Raw genomic sequence first — 27,636 nt, 5'->3', positions numbered from 1 at the left:
CTCTCTGTGGTGGTGGCCTAAGTTATATAGACAGGCTGAGATGAAGCAAAAAAAACATAGTCCAAGGTCAATGCCAAAATTCACATGGAGCTCAGAGGATGTGGTCACACGCAGACTCTGGCAACATTTTGAGATTCTTATTTAGGAGCCTAAACATTTGTGGTGAAAATTTTTAACTGAAGCCACGCCAAACCTTAGGCCATGCCCCTCTGCGTCCATTTCCTGACCCATCTCACCCAGTTCCTTGCTTCCCTGAATGAGGAATCCTTGCAGAATTGCTTGTTTCTAGGAAGTTGCAGCCAGAACTGGAAGATTTGCCAACTCTTCCAACTCTTTGGACTTTTCAGGAGAGTGGTCAAGAATGATACCAATAGTATCAATAACACCGAAAATTATCAACATATAATTTTTTTTTCTTAAATGTAATTTTTATTAAAAGTATCTAGCTTCACAAAGAAAATAACATGGATTCATGCAGGACTTTAAGAGAAGAAATGATTCAACTGAGCAAACTAATCATATTGGGATTTTTAAAGCCATTAGTTCCACCTTGGAGGACACTTTTGGGCAGGGATTTCATAAACTTGCCCCTATTCGATCCAGGAAATTGCTGAATTTGGTTGGCAGCTATGATAACGTGTGATACATTAGTGCCTATTGCATATTTTTCCATTGTGGTCCAGAAATTTCAAGTTGTGACACTGAGTTATTACATTTATCAAAAAGAGAAAAAAAAGAAATGTAGGTGGGGCGGTGGGAAAACAGGAGTTCAGTCCTAAACACTGTACTAAAAATATAAAACAAAAGTATTTCCCCAAATAAGTGATAATTAATGGAACGATCCAACCCAGTTTAGATCCACATTGTGGCCCATTCCCGATTCTTCATTTCCCAGTGCCGACTGAAATATGTAGGGTCCCTCAGACATATGTAGGATCCCTCAGACATATGTAGGGCCCCTCAGACATATGTAGGGTCCCTCAGACATATGTAGGATCCCTCAGACATATGTAGGGCCCCTCAGACATATGTAGGGTCCCTCAGACATATGTAGGGTCCCTCAGACATATGTAGGATCCCTCAGACATATGTAGGGTCCCTCAGACATATGTAGGGCCCCTCAGACATATGTAGGGCTCCTCAGACATATGTAGGGCCCTTCAGACATATGTAGGGCCCCTCAGACATATGTAGGGCCTCTCAGACATATGTAGGGCTCCTCAGACATATATAGGGTCCCTCAGAAATATGTAGGGTCCCTCAGACATATGTAGGGTCCCTCAGACATATGTAGGGCCCCTCAGACATATGTAGGGCTCCTCAGACATATGTAGGGCCCCTCAGATATATGTAGGGCTCCTCAGACATATGTAGGGCCCCTCAGACATATTTAGGGCTCCTCAGTCATATGTAGGGTCCCTCAGACATACGTAGGGCTCCTCAGACATACGTAGAGTACCTCAGACATATGTAGGGTACCTCAGACATATGTAGGATCCCTCAGATATATGTAGGGCCCCTCAGACATATGTAGGGCCCCTCAGACATATGTAGGGCTCCTCAGACATATGTAGGGTCCCTCAGACATATGTAGGATCCCTCAGACATATGTAGGGCCCCTCACACAGCAATTACACAGACATATGTAGGGCTCCTCAGACATATGTAGGGTCCCTCAGACATATGTAGGGCTCCTCAGACATGTAGGGCTCCTCAGACATATGTAGGGCCCCTCAGACATATTTAGGGCTCCTCAGTCATATGTAGGGTCTCTCAGATATACGTAGAGTACCTCAGACATATGTAGGATCCCTCGGACATATGTAGGGCCCCTCAGACATATGTAGGGTCCCTCAGACATATGTAGGATCCCTCAGGCATATGTAGGGCCCCTCAGACATATGTAGGGCCCCTCAGACATATGTAGGGTCCCTCAGACATATGTAGGATCCCTCAGACATATGTAGGATCCCTCAGACATATGTAGGGTCCCTCAGACATATGTAGGGCCCCTCAGACATATGTAGGGCTCCTCAGACATATGTAGGGCCCTTCAGACATATGTAGGGCCCCTCAGACATATGTAGGGCCCCTCAGACATATGTAGGGCTCCTCAGACATATATAGGGTCCCTCAGAAATATGTAGGGTCCCTCAGACATATGTAGGGCCCCTCCGACATATGTAGGGCTCCTCAGACATATGTAGGGCTCCTCAGACATATGTAGGGCTCCTCAGACATATGTAGGGCCCCATAGACATATTTAGGGCTCCTCAGTCATATGTAGGGTCCCTCAGACATACGTAGGGCTCCTCAGACATACGTAGAGTACCTCAGACATATGTAGGGTACCTCAGACATATGTAGGATCCATCAGACATATGTAGGGCCCCTCAGACATATGTAGGGCCCCTCAGACATATGTAGGGCTCCTCAGACATATGTAGGGTCCCTCAGGCATATGTAGGGCCCCACAGACATATGTAGGGTCCCTCAGACATATGTAGGGCCCCTCAGACATATGTAGGGCTCCTCAGTCATATGTAGGGCCCCTCAGACATATGTAGGGCTCCTCAGACATACGTAGGGTTCCTCAGACATATGTAGGGCCCCTCATACATATGTAGGGCTCCTCAGACATATGTAGGATCCCTCAGACATATGTAGGGCCCCTCACACAGCAATTACACAAATTACAAAAAAACAACACTTTAAAGTGCAGAGTAAATCATTCCTATGTGGGATCTCTTCTCACAGAAGCTGCAATTACTATAAAACAATGTGAATTATGGGCCACATTCACCAAGCGATAAAGAATAACCTTTGCCAACCGCATGGGAGTGAGCGTGTTATATAGAGTGTGACTACTGCCGTAAAATATTTATTGTTCTTAAATTACCTAATATTTTAGTTTAATGCCTGACGCAAGGTGAGGACCTAATAAATGAAAATGCACCCGATCAATAGGGATGCAGCACACAATAATGGGGGAATGGGAAAAAGGGAATTATTCTATAGAAACACATTTCTTATATCCAAGTCACTATCTATCTATCTATCTATCTATCTATCTATCTATCTATCTATCTATCTATCTATCTATCTATCTATCTATCTATCTATCTCATATCTATCTATCTATCTATCTATCTATCTATCTATCTATCTATCTATCTATCTATCTATCTATCTATCTATCCAAAAAAGATGAAGGCAGCACTCCATAATCCAATTTTCAATAGTTTATTGACCCATTGTGGCAAGGCATTATCTTTTTTGGATATTCTTTTGTTTGATTTCGCCTGAGGCTTTTTGCACCCAACTTTGCATTTTTGTCTTTGCTAGTGCTGCACCTATCTTTTATATTTCATCTATTCCATACCTATGTTATGCATGTAACTCACTCATACACGGATAACAGGAATAATAAATCCTACAACAGAGAAGCAGCACCCAACCTATTGGTCTGTAGTCATGTAATTCAGTGTCCAAGAGATATGCCGCTTTAAATGCTTAAATAATATTACCAAATACTGTTCATCTAATACATAATACAATGTAGTACCATATAATACCCAGGTACAGTGCCAACAATAACAGTGCCAGAATGTGCACAAACAATGATGTCATTTAATGTCCAAGTAATTCCACCATCCATTGCAATGTAATACTGGGTATGAACATCACACAGATCCCACACAGATCACGGGAGACCTGGAGCAGTGAATTGGTTAATAGAGACATCCCTGTTTTCTATAGCAGTGAAGAAAAGTAATGGTTACATATCTATTCCTCTGGGTGGTGGAGAGCTAATGTTTACACTTCTCATGGTATAGGGCAAAGAAATGGTTAAAATCCCCTAACGTTCTACTAGGATCCAAAGTAGGGGATTAGTGTTTAAATCTTCAGTTCTCTTGGATGAATGACAATATTTCTGGTTAAACTTTTGGCTATCTGGAGCAGTAAGAAGAATATTTTTCCTCTCCACTGTCCGGTAGCGGCTTGGCGTTACATCTTTGAGGACAACCTAGAACTTTGGCTTAGGTCAATTGCCAAGTTTCCCACCCACCAATGCCCAATCTCTATAAGGGTTTGTAATGTGACACAGCTAAACTCAGCTGTGCTGCGCCTCCCACCAAAGGATCCTTATCTGAAAAGTGCATGGCTGAATTCACATAGCGCTTGCCACAACGCTCAGTGGTTCCATCGGGCTTACGTCCAAATCCTAGGAAAGTAGAATTCTGTTCATAAGTGCTGACAGGGCAATTGTCTATAATGATGCAGGTGGAGTCACAGTGCGCTCTGTTGTGCATACACGTGTCTTCGGCTAAAAATCATTTTTGCAGCTGTTTTCACTAAATAGTTTTCACTATTTGCCTTCTATATTCTTCGTGTTACACTGCCCAATGTTTGCTGCAGAATGAGTTAACTTGGAATCCTTCAGTGAGCCCATTCTGATGGAAGAGTTAGTAAGTTTTTTCCCTTGTCTTTTTTCTGACCGGTTTTCTGCAGATTTATAACCACAGAACACATCAAAGTTGAACGTGCCATATTCTGCATAATTAATGAAACCCAATTGCAAAAATAATTTTTTGCTCCAAATACAGGCATTCCGTAATAAATATATATATAGTCACTCTGGTCACAGAATGTTTTTAATGCTGTTATGTTGTGTATATGGGAAATCTGTTCTGATTTACGGCTTTGTCAGACCAGTTTCTCTATAATGAGTCACTGAACACAGGAAAGAATTCTGTCCTTCAGGCTCAAAGTTTTGTAATGAGGTACGAGAAAAGCAGTGTAATCGTTGTGATTGTTTCACCTCCAAACGGGGTTGTCTTCTGCTGGGCCATTGGTGCGCGGTCCTATATCAGAGCTCGGGTCCACCAGACTTTTTACTTTAATGGTCCCTGTCGTTTCTACAAACTTTGCACAAATCAGTAGCCCAAGTGAATATAAGAAATGTCACATGTCCTATCTGATAAATGTGTTTCTTTTCCCACTTAATAGCCACTTCTTCTCATCAACCTGCCTCCTAAACTATTAAAAATGGCTTAAATCTGTGTTGGCCAAAGCAAGGTGGGCGAGTCAGCATGGTGAGCTGTCCGCAACTCCTATCAAAAGGACCCTGTCCAATGACCATAAACCATCTCTATGTGCAGAAGTCAGTAACACATACTAACGTGGACTGCAATCTCTAAGCATTTGTCCATGTGGGCAAATGTAGCTAAAGGGTTAAGTACTAGTGATAAGCGAGCATGCTCAGATAAGGTGTTATCCGCCATGCTCAGGTGCTAACCGGGTGTCTTTGGCGTGCTCGAATAATATGTTCCAATCCCCGTGGCTGAATCTCTCACCGCTGTTCGACAGCCGCTACACATGCAGAGATTGTAGATTGTGAGCCCTCGCGGGCAGGGTCCTCTCTCCTCCTGTACCAGTTGTGACTTGTATTGTTCAAGATTATTGTACCTGTTTTATTATGTATACCCCTCCTCACATGTAAAGCGCCATGGAATAAATGGCGCTATAATAATAAATAATAATAATTAAAAAGATTGTCTAACAAATAGGAAATCCCTCCATGTGTGGTGCTGTCAAACAGCCGCGAGACATTCAGCCACGGGGACGCAAACATATTTTTCGAGCACGCCGAAGACACCCGGTTAGCACCCGAGCATGGCGGATAACACCTTATCCCAGCACGTTCACTTATCACTATGAAGTACTGAAAAGGGAAAGTACTTAAAGAGTTAACGTTACGACTAAATTGGTAACTACTTGCATAATATAGTGGTTCTCTGTGCCCAATGTGCGGTTCATCCAGCTTCAACCCCTGACGAAGCTTCGGGGCACGGGGACACACACTAGCACTAGGTGTTACTTATACGTATCATAGCACATGCGGATGGTTTAGGGTCAACTTGCACTTGAACCATTATTTGGGTTTTTCTTTAGGTGTTCGGACACAGAGTATCACAGGTATGATAGCAAGGCGTCAGAATACACAGAGCATTACAGCTAAGATAGCAAGGTGTCAGGACACACAGAACATTGCAAATATGATAGCAAAGTGTTAGGACACACAGAACATCACAGCTATGATAGCAAAGTGTTAGGACACACAGAGCATTACAGCTAAGATAGCAAGATGTCAGAACACACAGAACATCGCAGCTATGATAGCAAAGTGTTAGGATACACAGAGTATCACAGCTAAGATAGCAAGACATCAGGACACACAGAGCATTACAGCTATGATAGCAAAGTATCTGGACACACAGAGCATCACAACTATGATTGTGAGGTGTCAGGACACACAGAGCATTACAGCTATGATAGCAAGGTGTCAGAACACACAGAGCATTACAGCTAAGATAGCAAGGTGTCAGAACACACAGAACATCACAGCTATGATAGCAAGGTGTCAGAACACACAGAACATCGCAGCTAAGATAGCAAGACATCAGGACACACAGAGCATTACAGCTATGATAGCAAAGTATCTGGACACACAGAGCATCACAACTATGATTGTGAGGTGTCAGGACACACAGAACATCACAGCTATGATAGCAAAGTGTTAGGACACACAGAGCATTACAGCTAAGATAGCAAGATGTCAGAACACACAGAACATCGCAGCTATGATAGCAAAGTGTTAGGATACACAGAGTATCACAGCTAAGATAGCAAGACATCAGGACACACAGAGCATTACAGCTATGATAGCAAAGTATCTGGACACACAGAGCATCACAACTATGATTGTGAGGTGTGAGGACACACAGAGCATTACAGCTAAGATAGCAAGGTGTCAGAACACACAGAACATCACAGCTATGATAGCAAGGTGTCAGAACACACAGAACATCGCAGCTATGATAGCAAAGTGTTAGGACACACAGAACATTGCAGCTATGATAGCAAAGTATCAGGATACACAGAGTATTACAGGTATGATAGCAAAGTATCAGGACACACAGAACATCGCAACTATGATGATGCCATGAGATACAGAATATCACAGCTAAGATAGCAAGGTGTCAGAACACACAGAGCATAACAGCTAAGATAGCAAGGCATCAGGACACACAGAGCATTAAAGCTAAGATAGCAAGGCATCAGGACACACAGAGCATTACAGCTAAGATAGCAAGGCATCAGGACACACAGAGCTTTACAGCTATAATAGCAAAGTATCTGGATACACAGAGCATCGCAACTATGATAGCGAGGTGTCAGGACACACAGAGCATTACAGCTATGATAGCAAGGTGTCAGCACACACAGAGCATAGCTACTTGATATGTATGGAGCTTTGCAGCTATTAGTTTTAATGTTTTGACTATTGGTAGATTTAAATCGATATAAATGCAATGAAGGTTACATTAATGAGGCTTATTTAACAATCCTAATTCTAGAACATTGATGTGTGCTGAGCATTACATAAAGTTTAAAGCCTGTAAAGTTTTCAGTTTGCGCAGAGAATAAGCAGAAACCAATAAACTTTGCAGCCATAGACACCGGTAATGAGCAGTCACTGCCCTGGAGTAAAATTCACGTAGTATTAAAGTTTTTGTTTTACCTTATTAGTTGTCGTCTGGAAAAACGTGGATGCTGAGCAGAAGGCTGGTGTAGTGTGCAGGGCTGTCTGAGCGCAGTGTGAATGATCTCTCTCTTTGGGAAATATGCAGCCATTGCCCAGACTTGCTTAGTTTTCACTACACAAGGCCTGGAAATCGCTGATTGCTTTAAATTTCAAAAGAGGCGACCGTGCTGTGACATGCCATCAGCTACCCGGCTGCCAGACATACCTCAGCCTCTCCTGTGCCAGGCTTACAGTCCTATGCACAGTACGGCAGTTTATCAATGTTATACTGAATTATTTTATACACGTTATATACACACTACACAGACACAAACATTGGGGCACGCGTCTTAGGCCGGCTTCACACTTGCGAGTTTTACGGACGTAAGAGCGCAGAAACTACGTCCGTAAAACTCGCAAAACATACGGCACAATTATTCTCTATGCCCCTGCTCCTATCTGCCGTAATAAACTGATCAGTATTATACGGCTTTCTACGGCCGTAGAAAATCGCAGCATGCTGCGTTTGTCACCGTATTGCGCAAATAAAACGTCAATGAAAGTCTATGGAAGCCCCAAAAATACGGATTACACACGGACCAGCAGTGTGACTTGCGAGAAATACGCAGCGGTGTTAGAGAGAAAAGCCGGCAATTCAGTGCGGTGTACAGTAAAATCACACTGACAGCTTACAATAGAATAGGTAGAATAAATGTCTACACATAGTATAGGTATATATATATATATATATATATGTCAGTGAGACACATATATATATATATTAATATTTCTTCCAGCGCTAGACAGCTTTAAAGCCGGTAATTCAATTGCCGGCTTTTGCTTTCTCCTTCCTAAACCCGACATGATTTGAGACATGGTTTACATACAGTAAACCATCTCATGTCACCATTTTTTTTGCATATTCCACACTACTAATGTCAGTAGTGTGTCTATGCAAAATTTGGCCGTTCTAGCTAGTAAATTAAGGGGTTAAATGGCGGAAAAAATTGGCGTGGGCTCCCGCACAATTTTCTCCGCCAGAGTAGTAAAGCCAGTGACTGAGGGCAGATATTAATAGCCTGGAGAGGGTCCATGGTTATTGCCCCCCCCCTGGCTAAAAACATCTGCCCCCAGCCACCCCAGAAAAGGCACATCTGGAAGATGCGCCTATTCTGGCACTTGGCCACTCTCTTCCCATTCCCGTGTAGCGGTGGGATATGGGGTAATGAAGGGTTAATGCCACCTTGCTATTGTAAGGTGACATTAAGCCAAATTAATAATGGAGAGGCGTCAATTATGACACCTATCCATTATTAATTCAATACTAGTAAAGGGTTAAAAAAATACACATACACATTATTAAAAATTATTTTAATGAAATAAAAACAAAGGTTGTTTTAATATTTTATTGAATGCCCAATCCAATCACTGAAGACCCTCGTTCTGTAAAAAAAACCCATAATAAACCAACAATATCCTTACCTTCCGCAGATCTGTAAAGTCCAATGATGTAAATCCATCTGAAGGGGTTAAAATATTTTGCGTATTACGGCCGTGATATACGGACCGTATTTTCATACGCTGAGTGTGAAGCCGGCCTTAATCACTGAATTCATCCAGACCCATTTCCCCAGTGCATATCATCCAGTCCCTAATCACCGCTATATAAGATCGGGTCCCGTTGCCCACAGTGTATAATATCCAGGCCCATTGCCCCCAGTGTATAAGATCTGGTTCCATTTTCTCCCAGTGTATAACATCCGTCCCCATTGCCCTTGGTGTATAACATGCAGTCCCTAATCACTGGTGTATAACATCCGATCCCATTGCCCCAGTGTATAATATCAGGCCCCATTGCCCCCAGTGGATATGATCTGGCCCCTTTGCCTCCAGTGTAAAAGATCCGGACCTGTTGCCCCAAGAGTATAAGAACCGGCCCTGTTGCCCCAAGTGTATAAGATCCGGCCCTGTATCCCCAAGTGTTTAAGATCTGACCCTGTTGCCCCAGTGTATTAATTTGGTTCCATTTGGCCCCAGTATATAACATCCGACCCCTCTACCCCCAGTGTATAACATCCTGCCCCTTTGCCCCCAGTATATTACATCTGGCCCTCAACCCCCGGTGTATAACAACCTGCCCCATTGCCCCCAGTATATAACATCTAGCCCCTCAACCCCCGGTGTATAACATTCTGCCCCATTGGCCCGGTGTATAACATTCTGCCCCATTGGCCCAGTGTATAAAATCCTGCACCATTGCCCCCAGTATATAACATCTGGCCCCTCAACCCCCGGTGTATAATATCCTGCCCCATTGCCCCCAGTATATAACATCTGGTCCCTCAGCCCCCGGTGTATAACATCATTTTCCATTGCTCCCAGTATATAACATCTGGCCCCTCAACCCCCGGTGTATGACGTACTGCCCCACTGTCCCCAGTATATAACATCTGGCCCCTCAACCCTCAGTGTATAACATCCTGCACCATTGCCCCCAGTGTATAATATCCTGCCCCATTACGCCCAGTATATAACATCTGGCCTCTCAACCCCCAGTGTATAATATCCTGCCCCTTTGCCCCTAGTATATAACATCTGGCCTCTCAACCCCTGGTGTATAATATCCTGCCCCTTTGCCCCTAGTATATAACATCTGGCGCCTCAACCCCCGGTGTATAATATCCTGCCCCATTGCCCCCAGTATATAACATCTGGCCCCTCAACCCCCGTGTATAACATCCTGCCCCATTGCCCCAGTATATAACATCCGGCCCCTGTACCCCTGGTGTATAACATCCGGCCCCTCTACCCCTCGTGTATAACCTCCGGCCCCCTTCGCCATGCCGTCTGCCATTACTATCAAGTTGGTAAAGAGCTCACTGATACCAGAACGGTCCTGTATAGGAGCCTCCAGTGTAACAAGTCAGGTCATGATATTTCTTCCTCCTGGATCTTCCCCATCATCTGTGAGTGATATTATTAAGAAGTGGAAGGAACCGCAGCAACTCAGCCAGAAGTGGAGACCCCGTAACGTTACAGATCGGGGTCACTGAGTGCTGAGGAGCAGAGGGCAGAAAAGTCATCAACGCTCTCCTGACTCCATAACTGCAGAGTCCAGACCTTCCCTGGTATTAACATCTGCACAAACACTGCCGGGCGCTTCATGGCCGAGCAGCTGCATTCCGCCGTACACTACCAAGCACAATGCCGAGCGTCAGATGGAGTGGTGTACCAGTGGACTCTGGAGGACACGTGGTCTGTGCAGTGACGGATCACATGTCTCTATCTGGGGTCTGATGGATGAGTCTGCGTTTGGTGACTCCAGAACGTTACCCGCCTGACTGCATTGTGCCCGCTGTACAGTTCGGTGGATGAGGGATAGTGATGGGCTTGTTTTTCAGGATTCGGTCTTGGTCCCTTAGTTACAGTGAACAGAAATCTTAATGCTTCAGGATAGAACATTTTGGATAATTATTTGCTTCCCACTTTGTGGGAACAGTTTGGGAAGGTCCTTTTCTGTTCCCCATGATTGTACCCAGTGCACAAGGTCCATACAGACATGGTCGAGGAGGATGGGGTTTAGTACAGGACCGGCCGCACAGAGCCCGCACCTCAAATCCAACCATCAACCTTTGGGATGAACTAGAACGGAGATCTAACGTGTGTCTGACATGTCTTTTCTAGTGGAGCTACAGATTAAAGAGAATCCCAGACTAAATGTTAAAGAATATTTAGGGGTTAATAATGCAGCCGCTTACCAGTGGTCGCTTGGGATACACTGCTAAACTACCACTGCGGTTTTATTGTGGTTGTCAAGCAGTAGGTCCCTAGCAACCAGTCTGTCTCAGATCGGTATAGTCTTAAGCTCAAGGAAGAAATTCATAAATTAAAGGTACAAAAATGGACAGAGGTTGACGGGACTTCAAAGGGTGTCAGACAGAGGAAGAGGCATGGTATTATGTTCAAGGGGACCTGATTCATGCTGCCCTAATTACAAGCGCTAACAAATACCGCCAGACTTCCTCAGAACATAAAGTTTTACTCTGAAATGCTGCCGTGTATCAGAGGCATCACAGCTTCAAACCAGCCGGGCGTGAAGACAAGTGTCTGCAGGATTGCTCCTCTACAGCTCATTTCTTTGGTTTTGCTGCAGTTTTTTGTGCTTTGTACAAACATGGGAGTGGCGTCCTTTTTACCTAGGCTTTTTATCTATATCTCTTCCCCTGGACAGCTGACTGCAGTCGGACCCCAGTCCTGCTCTGCCCCATCTACATTGAGGTCGTCTGACACAATGTGAGATTTTAATACTAGAGGATGGGGCCGTCCTGATTGGGGTGCACCTTGTCGCGGTGGGATGGCTTTTATGCTTTTTTTTTTCCACCAAAAACAGTGTTTACTAGTCCCCTATATTATTTATATGCACTATTACTATTCCTATTTACTTCCAGCAGGGTAGATGTTCATTTTGTTTCTTCTATCTTAGATATTTCTGGGTGAGGAAAGTATTCTCGTCATTACAGAGGAAAGGCTCTGCTGTGACTACTGAGGCAGTCACCAATATATTTACTAGGGCAGTCACTGCGATAACTACTGAGGCGCACACCTGAAGTGAATAAAGAGAAGTCACTGCTGTGATCACTGGGGCAGTCACTGCTGTGAATAAAGGTGCAATCAGTGCTGCGAACAATGGGGCAGTCACTGCTGCAATTATTGGGGCAGTCACTGCTGTGAATAAAGGTGCAATTATAGCTGCAACTACTGGGGCAGTCACTGCTACGAACATTGTGGCAATCACAACTGTGTCTACTGGGGCAATCAATATTGTAAGTGCCGATGCAGTTACTGCAGTGAATACTGGGGCAGTTACTGCTGTAAGTACTATGGCAGTCATTGCTGTAAGTACTGGGGCAGTCATTGCTGTAAGTACTGGGGCAGTCATTGCTGTAAGTACTGAGGCAGTCAATGCTGTAAGTACTGGGGCAGTCATTGCTGTAAGTACTGGGGCAGTCATTGCTGTAAGTACTGGGGCAGTCATTGCTGTAAGTACTAAGGCAGTCAATGCTGTAAGTACTGGGGGAGTTACTCAACGAAGCAGAAGAAAAAGCATAAATGCGGCACTCACCCTTATCATAGCTGTGCTCTTTATTGGACAAAAAATGTTAATACATCCATTTGGACATCAGGACTGCAGGAGGGTGCGGAAATGGAGTGTGGACGACGGCCGTTTCGCACAGTGTGTGCTTCGACGGGTTTTCTTTTTTTTCTTATTTTTACTGGGGCAGTTACTGCTGTAAGTACTGAGACTGTCAATGCTGTAAGTACTGGGGCAGTAACTGCTGTAAGTACTGGGGCAGTTACTGCTGTAAGTACTGAGGCAGTCATTGCTGTAAGTACTGGGGAAGTCAATGCAAAGTTAAGTAGAACGGACACTAACAGGGAAGAGTATAACAAAATCAGGCAAAACCAGACAGCTAAAATTGGGTCACAGAGGGACAAAGCTGTGATTATTTTTGGGGTTACTGTTATGAAAGGCAATTCAGAATCACAATGGACATGGAGGTCAGAGCACATACAGTGATCTGACAATAACCCAAAATAATAGAACGAGCTCTGAGACGTGGGAACTCTGCAGACCGCAAACCCTAATCCTATCAAACCACACTAAAGGTAGCCGTGGAGCGCTCCTGACCAGAACCTAGGCGCCTCGTCACAGCCTGAGAAACTAGCTAGTCCTGAAGATAGAAAATTAAGCCTACCTTGCCTCAGAGAAATTCCCCAAAGGAAAAGGCAGCCCCCCACATATAATGACTGTGAGTAAGATGAAAACACAAACATAGAGATGAAACAGATTTAGCAAAGTGAGGCCCGACTAGCTGAACAGAACGAGGATAGGGAAGATAACTTTGCGGTCAGCACAAAAACCTATAAATAACCACGCAGAGGGGACAAAAAGACCCTCCGCACCGACTAACGGTACGGAGGTGGTCCCTCTGCGTCTCAGAGCTTCCAGCAGGCGAGAAAAACCAATAAAGCAAGCTGGACTGAAAAATAGCAACAAAATAACATAAGCAAAACTTAGCTTTGCAGAGCAGCAGGCCACAGGAATGATCCAGGGAAAAAACAAGTCCTACACTGGAACATTGACAGGAAGCATGGATCAAAGCATCAGGTGCAGTTAAGTAGAGAAGAAGCTAACGAGCTCACCAGATCACCTGAGGGAGGAAACTCAGAAGCTGCAGTACCACTTTCCTCCACAAACGGAAGATCCCAGAGAGAATCAGCCGAAGTACCACTTGTGACCACAGGAGTGAACTCTGCCACAGAATTCACAACAGGTTACCTACCGTAATTTTCGCAGGCTCGCCGCTGTTCTCAGCATTAATGAAAGTGTGTGGCACTCTTTGCCCATAGGTTCCTTATTTGTACAGTGCCTTGCGAAAGTATTCGGCCCCCTAGAACTTTTCAACCTTTTCCCACATATCATGCTTCAAACATAAAGATACCAAATGTAAATTTTTGGTGAAGAATCAACAAGTGGAACACAATTGTGAAGTTGAACGAAATTTGTTATTTTAAATTTTTGTGGAAATTCAAAAACTGAAAAGTGAGGCGTGCAATATTATTCGGCCCCTTTAAGTTAATACTTTGTTGCACCTTTTGTGAGATTACAGCTGCAAGTCGCTTGGGGTATGTCTCTATCAGTTTTGTACATCGAGAGACTGAAATTCTTGCCCATTCTGCCTTGGCAACAGCTCGAGCTCAGTGAGGTTTGATGGAGATTGTTTGTGAACAGCAGATTTCAGCTCTTTCCACAGATTCTCGATTGGATTGAGGTCTGGACTCTGACTTGGCCATTCTAACAACTGGATACGTTTATTTGTGAACCATTCCATTGTAAATTTTGCTTTATGTTTGGGATCATTGTCTTGTTGGAAGACAAATCTCCGTCCCAGTCTCAGGTCTTTTGCCGACTCCAACAGGTTTTCTTCAAGAATGTTCCTGTATTTGTCTTCATCCATCTTCCCATCAATTTTAACCATCTTCCCTTTCCCTGCTGAAGAAAAGCAGGCCCAAACCATGATGCTGCCGCCACCATGTTTGACAGTGGGGATGGTGTGCTCAGGGTGATGAGCTGTGTTGCCTTTACACCAAACATATCGTTTGGCATTGTTAACAAAAAGCTCGATTTTGGTTTCCTCTGACCAGAGCACCTTCTTCCACATGTTTGGTGTTTACCAGGTGGCTTGTTGCAAACTTTAAACTACACTTTTAATGGATATTTTTGAGAAATGGCTTTCTTCTTGCCACTCTTCCATAAAGGCCAGATTTGTGCAGTGTACGACTGATTGTTGTCCTATGGACAGACTGTCGCACCTCAGCTGTAGATCTCTGCAGTTCATCCAGAGTGATCATGGGCCTCTTGGCTGTATCTCTCATCAGTCTTCTCCTTGTTTGAGATGAAAGTTTAGAGGGACGGCTGGATTTTGGTAGATTTGCAGTGGTATGATGCTCCTTCCATTTGAATATGATCGCTTGCACAATGCTTCTTGGTATGTTTAAAGTTTTGGAAATCATGTTGTATCCATATCCGGCTTTAAACGTCTCCACAACAGTATCACGGACCTGCCTGTTGTGTTCCTTGGTCTTCATGATGCTCTCTGTGCTTCAAACAGAACCCTGAGACTATCATAGAGCAGGTGCATTTATACAGAGACTTGATTACACACAGGTGGATTATATTTATCTTCATTAGGCATTTAGGACAACATTGGATCATTCAGAGATCTGAAATCAACTTCTGGAGTGAATTTGCTGCACTGAAAGTAAAGGGGCCGAATAATATTGCACGCCCCACTTTTCAGTTTTTGAATTTCAACAAAAATTTAAAATAACCAATAAACTGCATTCAACTTCACAATTGCGTTCCACTTGTTGTTGATTCTTCACCAAAAATTTACATTTGGTATCTTTATGTTTGAAGCATGATATGTGGGAAAAGGTTGAAAAGTTCCAGGAGGCCAAATACTTTCGCAAGGCACTGTAGATCTGGTACTACATGCATTAGGAAAAAAATAGTCTCTACTAACCAGATAAATCACGTTCATACTTGGCCCCAACCTCCCTCTTAGTGGAGATGGGTTATGTGCGCTGCCATGTCGTGTAACACTGGAGCTTTCATACAGCCAGTCGCTACCACAATACTGTAAGAGGATTACTTGGACCAAACGTGATTCACCTTTGGCTGCTTGAAGCGCTAAACCTATAGGTCTTGTTTTTTTTTCTTCAGCTTTAAGTAGACTTATCCCAAGGCAAGAAAATCAGGCTTATTACAGGATTAGAGCCAGGGCTACAACCTTTGGCTCTGAAATATAATTTGCGTTATTGAACAAATTAACTCATTTTTAGAGCTAGGCGGTTAATCCTATTATGGTGACTGACCACCAATGTGCAGTATATGGTGAGGTGACCTGATTATATACAGCATAGTGATTTGTCTTTTAATGAAAAGATGCAAATGATTTGTATTGGATGCAACACTGCTTGTGCCCACCAGGAGTCAGTACAGAGCACTCCCAGCTTCATGTTATGTAGTATTGGCCTTACTTTATAAGGGGTGTCTCAAGTTTGGAAGTTATCCCCTAACTGTGATATAACTTCCTGATCACTGGGGGTCTAACTGCTGGCATCCTGAGAACCGATCCGAATGATAGCGGGGTGCTGTGATCGTCAGGCCTTCAGCACTCCCATTAACAATGAACGGAGCGCCAGTGCGCATGATCGACCATCGCTTTATTCACATACTGCTCCTCAGAATACCATTTCTTGGGATCAGTCGGAACCCCTAGTGATAAGGAAGTTATCCCGTATCCAATGGATAGGGTATGAGTTCCAAATTTAAAACATTCCCTTTAAAGAGGACTTTTCACTGGATTTTTTTAAATGTAGGCAGAGTAGCTCATACAATAGGTGTTTCTGTAACAGTTTTTATTTTTCGTCTGTGCATCTCTGTTCCAAAGTTATGCCCCTCGGAAACAATAGCGCAACCAACTGGGCATGTACCACAGAACTTCTCTGTGGGTGTGGCCATATTTTGATTGGTCAGGGTTAGAAAACAAACAGCAAACAGTCAAGGAGTTTTATGGTACACGTCTATATGGTTGAATAAATAAATTTGAACCTTACTTAACAAGGGGGCACAATTTTGGAACGGAGGGGCACAGAAGAAAAAGAAAAACTTCCAGAATCAGTGGAGCCACAGCAATTGGAGGAGGTACTTTAAAAAAAATCCAGTGAAAAGTTCTATTTAAAGGGGCTGAGGTGCAGTGAACTGCCTGATGTTAGCAGTTTTCAGAGTATATATTATATACACTGCTCAAAAAAAAAAAGGCACACTTAAACAACACAATGTAACTCCAAGATAATCACACATTTGTGAAGTTAACCTGACAATTTATGAAGAAACACTGATTGTAAATCAATTTCTCCTGCTGTTTTTCAATTGGAACAGACAACAGGTAGAAATGATCGGCAATTAGCAAGACAAACCACTATAAAGGAGTGATTCTGCAGGGGGTGACCACAGACCATTTTTCTGTTCTCATCCTTTTTGGCTGTTATTTTGGTAACTTTTGCATTTTGTCATTACTCTCACCCCTAGAGGTACTGCACAGTAGCATGAGGCGGTGTCTACAACCCACAGACGTTGCTCAGATAGTGCAGATCATCCAGGATGGCACATCAATGTGAGCTGTGGCAAGAAGGGTAGCAGTGTCTGTCAGCGAAGTGTCCAGAGCATGGAGCAGATACTAGGAGACAGGCCAGTACACCAGATTTGGAGAGGGCCGCAGGAGGCAACAACTCAGCAGCAGGACAGATACCTCCTCCTTTGTGCAAGGAAGAACAGGTGGAGCAGTGCCAGAGCCCTGCAAAATGACCTCCAGCAGGCCACTAACATCCATGTGTTTGCTCAAATTGTCAGAAACAGACTCCATGACGGTGATATGAGGGGCTGACGTCCACAAGTGGTTGTTGCGCTTACTGCCAAACACCATGCAGGGTGATTGACATTTGCCAGAGAACATCAAGATTGGCAAATTCGAAATTGACACCCTGTTCTCTTCACGGATGAGAGCAAGTTCACACCAAGCACGAGACGTGAGAGTCTGGAGATGCCAGGGAGAACGTTCTGCTGCCTGCAACATCCTCCAGCATGACTGGTTTGGCAGTGGGTCAGTAATTGTGTGGGGAGGCATTTATTTGGAGGGTCACACAGCCCTCCATGTGCTAGCCAGAGGTACCCTGACTGCCATTATGTACCGAGATAAGGTCCTCAGACCATATGCAGGTGCACCGATCCCTGGGTGCTTTCTGATGCATGACAATGCTAGGCATCATGTGGCTGAAGTGTGTCGGCGGTTCCTGCATGATGAAAGCATTGATGCTATGGACTGGCTTGCCCAGTCCTGAGACCAGAATCCAATAGAGCACATCTGGGACATCATGTCTTGTTCCATCCACCAATACCACGTTACCGTCATGGGTTTACTACAGAGCAGAGCCAGAAGACTGCAATGTCTCATTCCTCCTACTCCTGCACTGTTTAGAAGCACTTCACCTTCATACTAAATGTTGCAGGTTTCTTTTAGCAGTGCATGGGTTAATCTGCTCAGTTGAAAGCTCCTGGAAGCTTTCCTGCATTAAGGCCCAGCTGTTCACTGTTAGCCAGTCCCATATAATCAGGGCCCTGTCAAGCACTCATTGTCAGAGCAGCTGATCTGCAGCATGGTTAATAGATGGTGGTTGTTTGAGAAGGCGTTTGGTGGATTTATCGGAGACTGTTGCTAGGTTTTGAGTGTGTGCTAATACCTCTCCGTCTCATACTTTGGTTTAACCCCATTCTCCACTCCCAGTTGCATACCTCTGTTGTTTGAGTATATTTGTATGACTGGTATTTTCCTTTATCACTGTTTGTATTACCTTGTTAGTCTGGTTGGTGTATATACTAGTGCTCCTCACTTCTCTGGGTGAGGGGAGGGTAGACTGAAGGTGGATTCAGGAGCTATGGCAAGGTATGTGGCCCGGCATCTTCACAATCAGAAGTAATCCGGGAAACAGGGTGAGCTAGGGTGCCCCTAGCATTAGGGACAGGGAAGGTGACTCTGGTCTTGGGACACCCGACAACAGAGTTGTGGCAAGAGCACCACATACTGCCCAGGAGTTGACTGATGCGTTAATCTAGGTCTGGGAGAAGATCCCTCAGAAAAAAAGTCTGTAGCCTCATCAGGAGCATGCCCAGGCATTGTAAGGAGGTCATAAAGGCACGTGGAGGCCACTCACACTACTGAGCATCATTTCCTTGTCTTGATGCATTTCCACTCAAGTTGGATTAACCTGTAATTTGATTTTGCACTTTGATTTTGAGCATCATTCCAAATGCAGACCTCCATGAGATATTGATTTTGATTTACATTTATCCTTTTTATGTCTTATTGCTAATGTGGCACCCCTAGGGGTATTTGCCACAAAAATAGTTACTGACAGTAAATACAAATACTAAAATAGCAAGACTGCACTACCACCTCCGGCCAGAAGGGGGAGCTCCAGAGACTCCCCTTGATCCATTCTGGTCTGAGAGAAGAAATGGCAGTTGGGCTAAGGAGCTGAAAGTGAGAGGTCATACAGTTGAATATCTAACAGCCCTGTGACTGTTACCAGGCCTAAATCACCGGCCTGAGGAGAAGAGGGATAGAGAAAAAGGACATTGTGAGAACCGGGTAGCATTAATCACTACCCAGAACAGGCGCAAAGACGGATACCGGATCCGTGGCTGTATTCATTATATATAATACAGCAACCGGAAAAACGTGAGGTGATATCAGCTTCACTAGGGTCGGACGCACCAACAGACACAGAGTTCAGCGGTACTCCTGGAGGGGGTAAGCCGATAAAAGGACTCGGGTTGCCCGTCGAACCAGGACCCGGAGGGGACAGATTGGGCCGGCAGCCAGTTCACATACAGCAGCAGGGCCACACAGAAATTGCGTACAATAAGAGGCGAAGACCCCGGCAGGGTCAAAGTAACTCAGAGTTCCCATACAGACTCCGGTGACAGGACTGGTTGTAAATCCCTTTATGTTGAAGTAAACTGGTTAAACATTTCAGTGCCTCAGTCTTTCATTTGGACAATAGCCATCTATCCAGGATCGGGATCGTCACCGCTGGGAGAACCTGATGCTGATCAAGTAAGTGCCTGTCCCCTCACGATACCCCTTACACTGTGCATTGCCTGAGGCCACAGCACCGGGTCAAGCCACCCGTGACATCCCCCTTTAGAGACAGACCTCATTGGTCCGGTGCTGGGTATCCCGGTCTCTTGGGCGTCACAATTGGCGTCACGAACAGGATTCAGCCAGCCCGTATACCGGGTATTGTGTGCCATGATTGGAGTCCAAAATTGTGAAAACTTGGATGAAAAATCTTGACAATTGACTTTATTAAAGAAAATTCCATTTCCCATTAAAAACTATTGAAAGTGACTTTTCCCCATTGGTTATAATGGAGTAAAGATGGCCGCCATCACCTCATAACCGTTAGGCACGAGACTGTTAATTGAGCTACGCCATTACCTGAGCCCCAGTCTGACTGAAAAACTTCAGAATCCGCCATTACGGAGCGCGCGGCGGGCGGGAGCAGCAGGGGGCGTGTCATTGTGGGTGGCACCAAGCTGAGCGCTCTGACGTCAGAGCAAGGGGAAACCAATCCTGCTGCACAGCGGAACGAATCTACACTATCCCGACGGAAGCGGAGGACCGGAAGGGTCCGGATTAACTAAGGGGGCACAGTATGTCGCAGCACGGAGACGCCGCAGCACCCGGCGACGCTAATGCAGCTGAAAGACAGAGTGTCGATAGAGAGTCCGGTAGCGCAGCGGTGCAAGGAGTGGCGCCCATCATGTCGGTGCTGATGCCATATACCCCGGGTGGCCCATGGCTTCCAATGTATGAAGGTGAGCCTAATACCCTTGACGATTTCAGAGAAAAGATGCTGGCCCATTTTGACATGTTCCCCGTGAGTGAAGTTCAGCGTGTTAGTCTCCTGATGATGCAGTTAAGTGGCCATGCTAAGCGAGAAGTCACAGCATGGGCAGCTGATCTAAAAGGCACTGTTGAACGCATATTTGCTGGATTAAAAGCTACATTTGAAACCACGGCCAGCAGCAAAGCTAAAGTACGATTCTTTAATTGCAAACAAAAAGTTAATGAGGGCGTGAGAGACTTTGCCTTAAACCTGCAGGAAGCCCTTAAATCACTTACACTGGCTGAACCCATTTTTAACACCGGAGCGGATAAACTGCTAAGAGATCAATTTATTGAGGGACTCTACACCCCTTCTCACCGGGGGCATGTGAGCATGCTTGTTTTTAAGAACCCTGAATTGACATTTGCCCAATTAAAGGAGAGCGCTATACGTCTCCAGCTGGCAGAGGCACCTCGGGATCAGGAGCCTGCGCAACTCATGGCAGAGGCTCCTCAACAACATGGAGTACCAGTGACATCAGCTATGTCCGGGGCCATTGCTAAGCCCCTGGGGCCCAGTACTAATGAGGCTCTTCAACAAAAGCTTGACTCTTTAACTGATGTTGTTGCTTCAATGGCTAAAACCATGCAGGAGATGAGAGGACCCAAGATGGAGTTGTCAAACCGTAGAGAAGGTGTTCCATGGATGAGACCCCGGAGATATCCGACATGGAGAGGACGACCCCGCGACCGCTACCAACCGGATGGACAGCCCATTTGCCGCCGTTGCCAGCAGCCAGGCCACTTTGCACGAGATTGTGATTTAAACGGGAATCCCCTGGGAATGCGGGCCGCTTCGCAGGAATGAACTTTCAAGGCCCAACACCCTGGCACGACAGGTACATTGGAGGACGACCCATTATCCCTATCGTGCTGGACGGAATGCCCCTCAACGCTTTGCTGGACACAGGTTCCCAGATTTCATCTATACCGTATATCCTTTATAAGAGGTACTGGGCTGATGCAGATATTGATAAAGGGCCCTCTGATGTTGAACTAGATATATGGGCCAGTAATGGTAAGTTGGTACCGAAACTAGGATTCAGGGAGATGACCATAAAGATTGGTAAAGTAGAATTGAAGAAACAGGGTATAATTGTTGTTGATGTTGACCGGCGGAACTGTGAACCAACTGTATTGATAGGAATGAATGTGTTAGAGAACTGCTTTTCCGAAGTCATTTCTGTCTTACAGCAAATTGCTGAAACTGCCCAATCCTGCCAGCAGAGAGTTCTCCGGAGGGAAATAAATTTATTGATGTTAAGGCAACAGGTAGAAGTTGCAGGTGGAGAAATCGGCAGTGTGAGGGTAAGTGATCCAACGTCTATTGTAATCCCACCAAAAACAGAAATGCTGGTATGGTGTAGAGCAGCCATTGGTACTAAGGGACGAGATTATCAAGCCTTAATAGAACCAGTGTACACCGACAGCAGGCCCACTATACTCACAGCACGAGGGATAGTCGAGGTACACCGGGGACGAGTGCCGGTACGACTTTTGAACTGTGGAGAGGAAGAGGTCACTTTGCCAAGGTATGCTACAATGGCAAAGCTATATACTGTTGACGACAATGCCATCACAACCATTGAGCCCTTAGAACCAACCTGTCAGGTGGAAGGCAATGGCTCAGATGGAGAAATGGAGGATTGGTGCCAACAGCTACACGTGGGCATAAATTCAACACCTACCCATCAAAAACAAGGGGTGTATAGGCTAGTGATGGAATATGAACAAGTCTTCAGTAAACACCCATTGGACTTCGGACGGATAGAAGGGGTAGAACACACAATCCCCACCGGTGACCATCCCCCAATAAAAGAAAGATATAGACCCATACCGCCCGCTCACTATCAATGTGCAAAAGATATGCTGAGGGAGATGAAACAGGCCGGGGTAATAAGAGACAGCTGTAGCCCCTGGGCGGCCCCTCTAGTGATTGTCAAAAAAAAAGACGGAACCATGAGAATGTGCGTAGACTACCGGCAGATTAATAACATCACCCATAAAGACGCCTACCCCTTGCCTAGGATAGAAGAGTCCTTGACTGCTTTGAAATCTGCTAATTATTTTTCCACCTTAGACTTAACAAGCGGGTATTGGCAAGTCCCTGTGGCTGAGAGAGATAAGGAAAAGACGGCATTCACCACACCAATGGGTCTAAGTGAATTTAATCGCATGCCGTTCGGACTCTGCAATGCATCCGGTACCTTCCAGCGGCTGATGGAATGCTGCCTCGGACACAAGAACTTCGAGACCGTCCTCCTGTACCTAGATGATGTGATTGTCTACTCAAAGACTTACGAACAACACTTAATAGACCTGGCAGAAGTGTTCGAAGCCTTATCCAGGTATGGCATGAAAGTCAAGCCATCCAAATGTCACCTTCTCAAGCCAAAGGTACAGTACCTGGGACACATCGTGAGTTCGGAGGGAGTAGCACCGGATCCCGAGAAAATAAGCGCCATAAGGGATTGGCCAAGACCTACCAGCGCAAAAGAAGTGAGGCAATTCCTGGGATTGGTGGGTTACTATCGCAGATTTATAAAAGGATTTACCAAGTTGGCAGCACCCTTGCAAGACGCCTTGGTAGGGCAGACGAAGAAACCTTCAAACCGAAACCCTCCTTTCCAGTGGAACGACGAAAGGGAAGACTCCTTTGAACAACTAAAGAAGGCACTAACCGGAGAAGAGGTTCTGGCATACCCAGATTACCATCAACCTTTCATCCTCTACACCGATGCCAGTAATGTGGGACTAGAAGCGGTGCTGTCACAAAAGCAAGAAGGTCAGGAGAAAGTCATCGCCTTTGCAAGTAGAAAGCTCCGGCCTACTGAAAGAAATCCAGAAAATTATAGCTCCTTCAAATTGGAACTACTGGCAGTAGTTTGGGCTGTGACTGAACGTTTCAAACACTATCTGGCTGCTGCAGAATTTATTGTCTATACTGACAACAATCCGTTGACCCACCTGGACACAGCCAAATTAGGTGCGTTAGAACAGCGATGGATAGCCCGGTTATCTAATTACAACTTCAAGATCAAGTATCGAGCAGGTCGCAAGAATGGAAATGCTGATGCCCTATCCCGGATGCCACACTTGAGAGATGTAGAAGAAGAAACGGAGGAGCTTGAAGAAATTGAACAACCAGCCTTCCATCATCCCAAGGCAAAACATCATCAGTCAAGTACCTATCAGAAACAACAAGAGGTGAATTTTAATCTGTTAGCACACCATAGATGGGCTGACACCCAAGACAGCAATCCGGCTGTGAAGTTGGTGAAGGAACTGTTAACTGACCAAAGTGCATATCCCGATGAGGATGCCCCAGAAGAGACGCATCAACTATGGAAAGAGAGAGGCAAAATGTTCCTGTATCAAGAGAAGCTCTGTAGAAGGTACACCAATCCGAAAACACATGAATTGGTTTGGCAGATTATCGTGCCTAAACAAGATGTCTTATCGTGCCTAAACAAGATGTCAAGATGGTCCTCGAAGCTTACCATAATGGTGCTGGTCACTTTGGTTGGAAAAAGTTAGAAGTACTTCTAAGAGAAAGATTTTATTGGGTCGGGATGAGAAAATCAATCGAACAGTGGTGCAGAAATTGTGGCCCGTGCAACCTCAGAAGAAACGATCAAAAGAACCAAAGAGCACCACTGCAGCCCATAATCACCAAACAACCACTTGAACTTGTAGCCATAGACCACGTGAAGTTAATACCAAGCCGGTCCGGCTATGTCTATGCCTTGACCATCGTGGACCATTATTCACGCTTCTTGGTAGTAGTACCCGTAAAAGATCTGACAGCAAAAACAGCAGCCAAAGCGTTCCAAACGTACTTTTGTAGACCCCATGGATATCCGGAACAGGTTCTCACCGACCAAGGTACAGCCTTTGAATCAGAGATCTTCAGAGAATTCTGTAATATGTATGGTTGCAAAAAGATCCGGACGACGGCCTATCATCCACAAACAAACGGCTTATGCGAGAAGATGAACCATATTGTAATAGAACTACTAAAGACTTTACCTGAGACAGAAAGGAATCAATGGCCAGAGAAATTGCCTGACTTGGTGGATCTGTATAATCATGTCCCGGTGAGCTCCCCCAACTGCACCCCAGCTTACCTTATGCGTGCAAGACCCGGCCAATTACCAATCGATCTAGAAATGGGAATTCTGAAACCAGACGCAGAAGTTTAAGACTCCAATTGGGATATCATACGGCAAAAGCAGTATCGCCAAGTGCAAGAGAGTGTGGAAAGAAGCCTTCAGCAAACTAGAGAAAGACAAGAGCGAACTTTCAACCAGAATGCTCTAGCGACCCCATTAAGACCGGGTGACCAAGTGCTCAAGAGAAATCGTCGAACCAATAAACTGGACAATCAGCGGGAAGCCGTACCCTACACAGTTTTACCAACAAGAGTGGATAATCCTAAAATGTGTCTCATTAGCAAAAACGGAGGCTTAACATCTGTACTAGTGTCAAGAGACAATCTTAAATTATGTCCGGAAGCATTGAAAGAGCCAGACGTTGTCCAGCCAGAACCAGAAGTTATTCAACCCATACAGGTTCAACCAGTAAAGGAAAAAGAAGAGGAAGTGTATCACACCTGTATAGGAGACTTTCCCAAAACCCTACTAACATACCATGGTGCAGTAGTGGTTCCCATGGTGGCCTTTTACCCAACACCGAACCCAATACCAGAAGTCCCGAGACAGGAAGAGGCTGACCCCGTACTACAGGAGATTCCAGGCCAGGAAGAACAGATTCCTGATCAGAGTAATCCCATTCACGGTGGACTTGCCAACTCCATAGTCGTGGAATTATCTTTAGCAGAGCGGGCAGATACTACATCCGCAGTAGACAGTAGTACACCACATGAAGAGACACCGCTATTACGTAGATCACAGCGTAGTACCCAGGGTCAATTACCGGCCAGGTATGCAGATTACCAACTATAAAGCTCATAATGTGAATTGTATATATGTTATGCCGTATATAGTTAAACAGAAAATGTAGTATAGTCATTGTTATCAGTCTGCAACGTTTAAGCCCAGTGCCTACAGAGACTTGTCTGTATGAGCTTCTTGCATATTCTTGAACTTTTTATCAGCCCGGAGGCACTAAATCAAAGCTCCGGAAAGACTGCTTTTTGAACTTTGCTTTTTGCTCTTTTTGAACTTTCTTTAGACTTTATATTGATAACTCCGTTGGAAAAATGGAACTAAATTCCTGGACACTAAGTACAGTGCCTTTCCTAATACCTTCAAGGATAGAACTGTATTAATGGACGCTATTTGAAGTGACTTTTTACAGAACTCTATTTTTGTTTCCTTGAGTGGTTTTTGTAACTTTTCATTTTTAAGACTCTGTACCTATTAATTGTTATTTCAAAATGTTATCGTCCCACAGTCCCGGAGTACTGTTCTTAACTAAGGGGGAATGTGGCACCCCTAGGGGTATTTGCCACAAAAATAGTTACTGACAGTAAATACAAATACTAAAATAGCAAGACTGCACTACCACCTCCGGCCAGAAGGGGGAGCTCCAGAGACTCCCCTTGATCCATTCTGGTCTGAGAGAAGAAATGGCAGTTAGGCTAAGGAGCTGAAAGTGAGAGGTCATACAGTTGAATATCTAACAGCCCTGTGACTGTTACCAGGCCTAAATCACCGGCCTGAGGAGAAGAGGGACAGAGAAAAAGGACATTGTGAGAACCGGGTAGCATTAATCACTACCCAGAACAGGCGCAAAGACGGATACCGGATCCGTGGCTGTATTCATTATATATAATACAGCAACCGGAAAAACGTGAGGTGATATCAGCTTCACTAGGGTCGGACGCAGCAACAGACACAGAGTTCAGCGGTACTCCTGGAGGGGGTAAGCCGATAAAAGGACTCGGGTTGCCCGCCGAACCAGGACCCGGAGGGGACAGATTGGGCCGGCAGCCAGTTCACATACAGCAGCAGGGCCACACAGATATTGCGTACAATAAGAGGCGAAGACCCCGGCAGGGTCAAAGTAACTCAGAGTTCCCATACAGACTCCGGTGACAGGACTGGTTGTAAATCCCTTTATGTTGAAGTAAACTGGTTAAACATTTCAGTGCCTCAGTCTTTCATTTGGACAATAGCCATCTATCCAGGATCGGGATCGTCACCGCTGGGAGAAACTGCTGCTGATCAAGTAAGTGCCTGTCCCCTCACGATACCCCTTACACTGTGCATTGCCTGAGGCCACAGCACCGGGTCAAGCCACCCGTGACATCCCCCTTTAGAGACAGACCTCATTGGTCCGGTGCTGGGGATCCCGGTCTCTTGGGCGTCACACTAGCAATGCATTCCATGCATGTACAGTAGTGAATAAAGACTGTTAACTGGATTATTTCATTCAGTGATATCTAGGATGTGGGATTTTAGTGTTCCCTTTATTTGTCTTGATCAGTGTATATGGTATCACATGGTGCAACAGAAAATGAGAATCAGGCCTTACTTGTACCTGCATGGAGAGATGGGCGAGCTCTGCCATGTCTCTTGTGTGCCACCTAGTGGCAGCAGTGGGTACTAATCCTCACACTGAGCACGGTCCTAGAAAAGAAGAACTGACGGCTTAAACTCAACTACAATTCAAAGAACTTGAGCCCAAATTTATGAAAAATTTTCGACAAGTGTTTATTGTACTCACTTCGACTCCGCCACTCCACATTTATGAAGTGTAGCAGCTTGATGATACATTTGGCTCAGATAATGCCAGCACAACTTTTTAAGCATGTTCTGTGTGCCTTTTTTTGTGTGTCTTTACTTTTTAATAAGAGAAGCCTACAAAGAGTAAAAAAGGTTTCTATTTTTTTTTTACTTTATGGCTTTCACTTTTTTGTAAATCAATGTGATATTTTAGTCATCTGCATCCTTAGTGATGAGATTATTGGTCCTTTCAAAATGTCTGAAGCAGCGCTCCCCTTGATAT

The 27,636-nt window shown here is 44.9% G+C and overlaps 1 protein-coding gene across 1 annotated transcript in view; it reads right to left on the bottom strand.

Annotated features, from left to right (window-relative positions):
• AMOTL1 (angiomotin like 1) overlaps positions 1-7,650 on the bottom strand; it is a 183,951-nt gene extending 176,301 nt beyond the window's left edge. The window contains exon 1 of the mRNA XM_069759173.1: positions 7,586-7,650. The gene's annotated coding sequence lies outside the window, so the exon portion shown is untranslated. The remainder of the gene's footprint in view (positions 1-7,585) is intronic.
• Between the last annotated feature and the right edge of the window lie 19,986 nt (positions 7,651-27,636).

The sequence above is a fragment of the Ranitomeya imitator genome, chromosome 3 (assembly GCF_032444005.1).
Source record: "Ranitomeya imitator isolate aRanImi1 chromosome 3, aRanImi1.pri, whole genome shotgun sequence".
Classification (NCBI taxonomy): domain Eukaryota; kingdom Metazoa; phylum Chordata; class Amphibia; order Anura; family Dendrobatidae; genus Ranitomeya; species Ranitomeya imitator.
The sequence above is the reverse complement of the archived record's forward strand: the minus strand, read 5'-3'. Positions and strand labels throughout refer to the sequence as shown.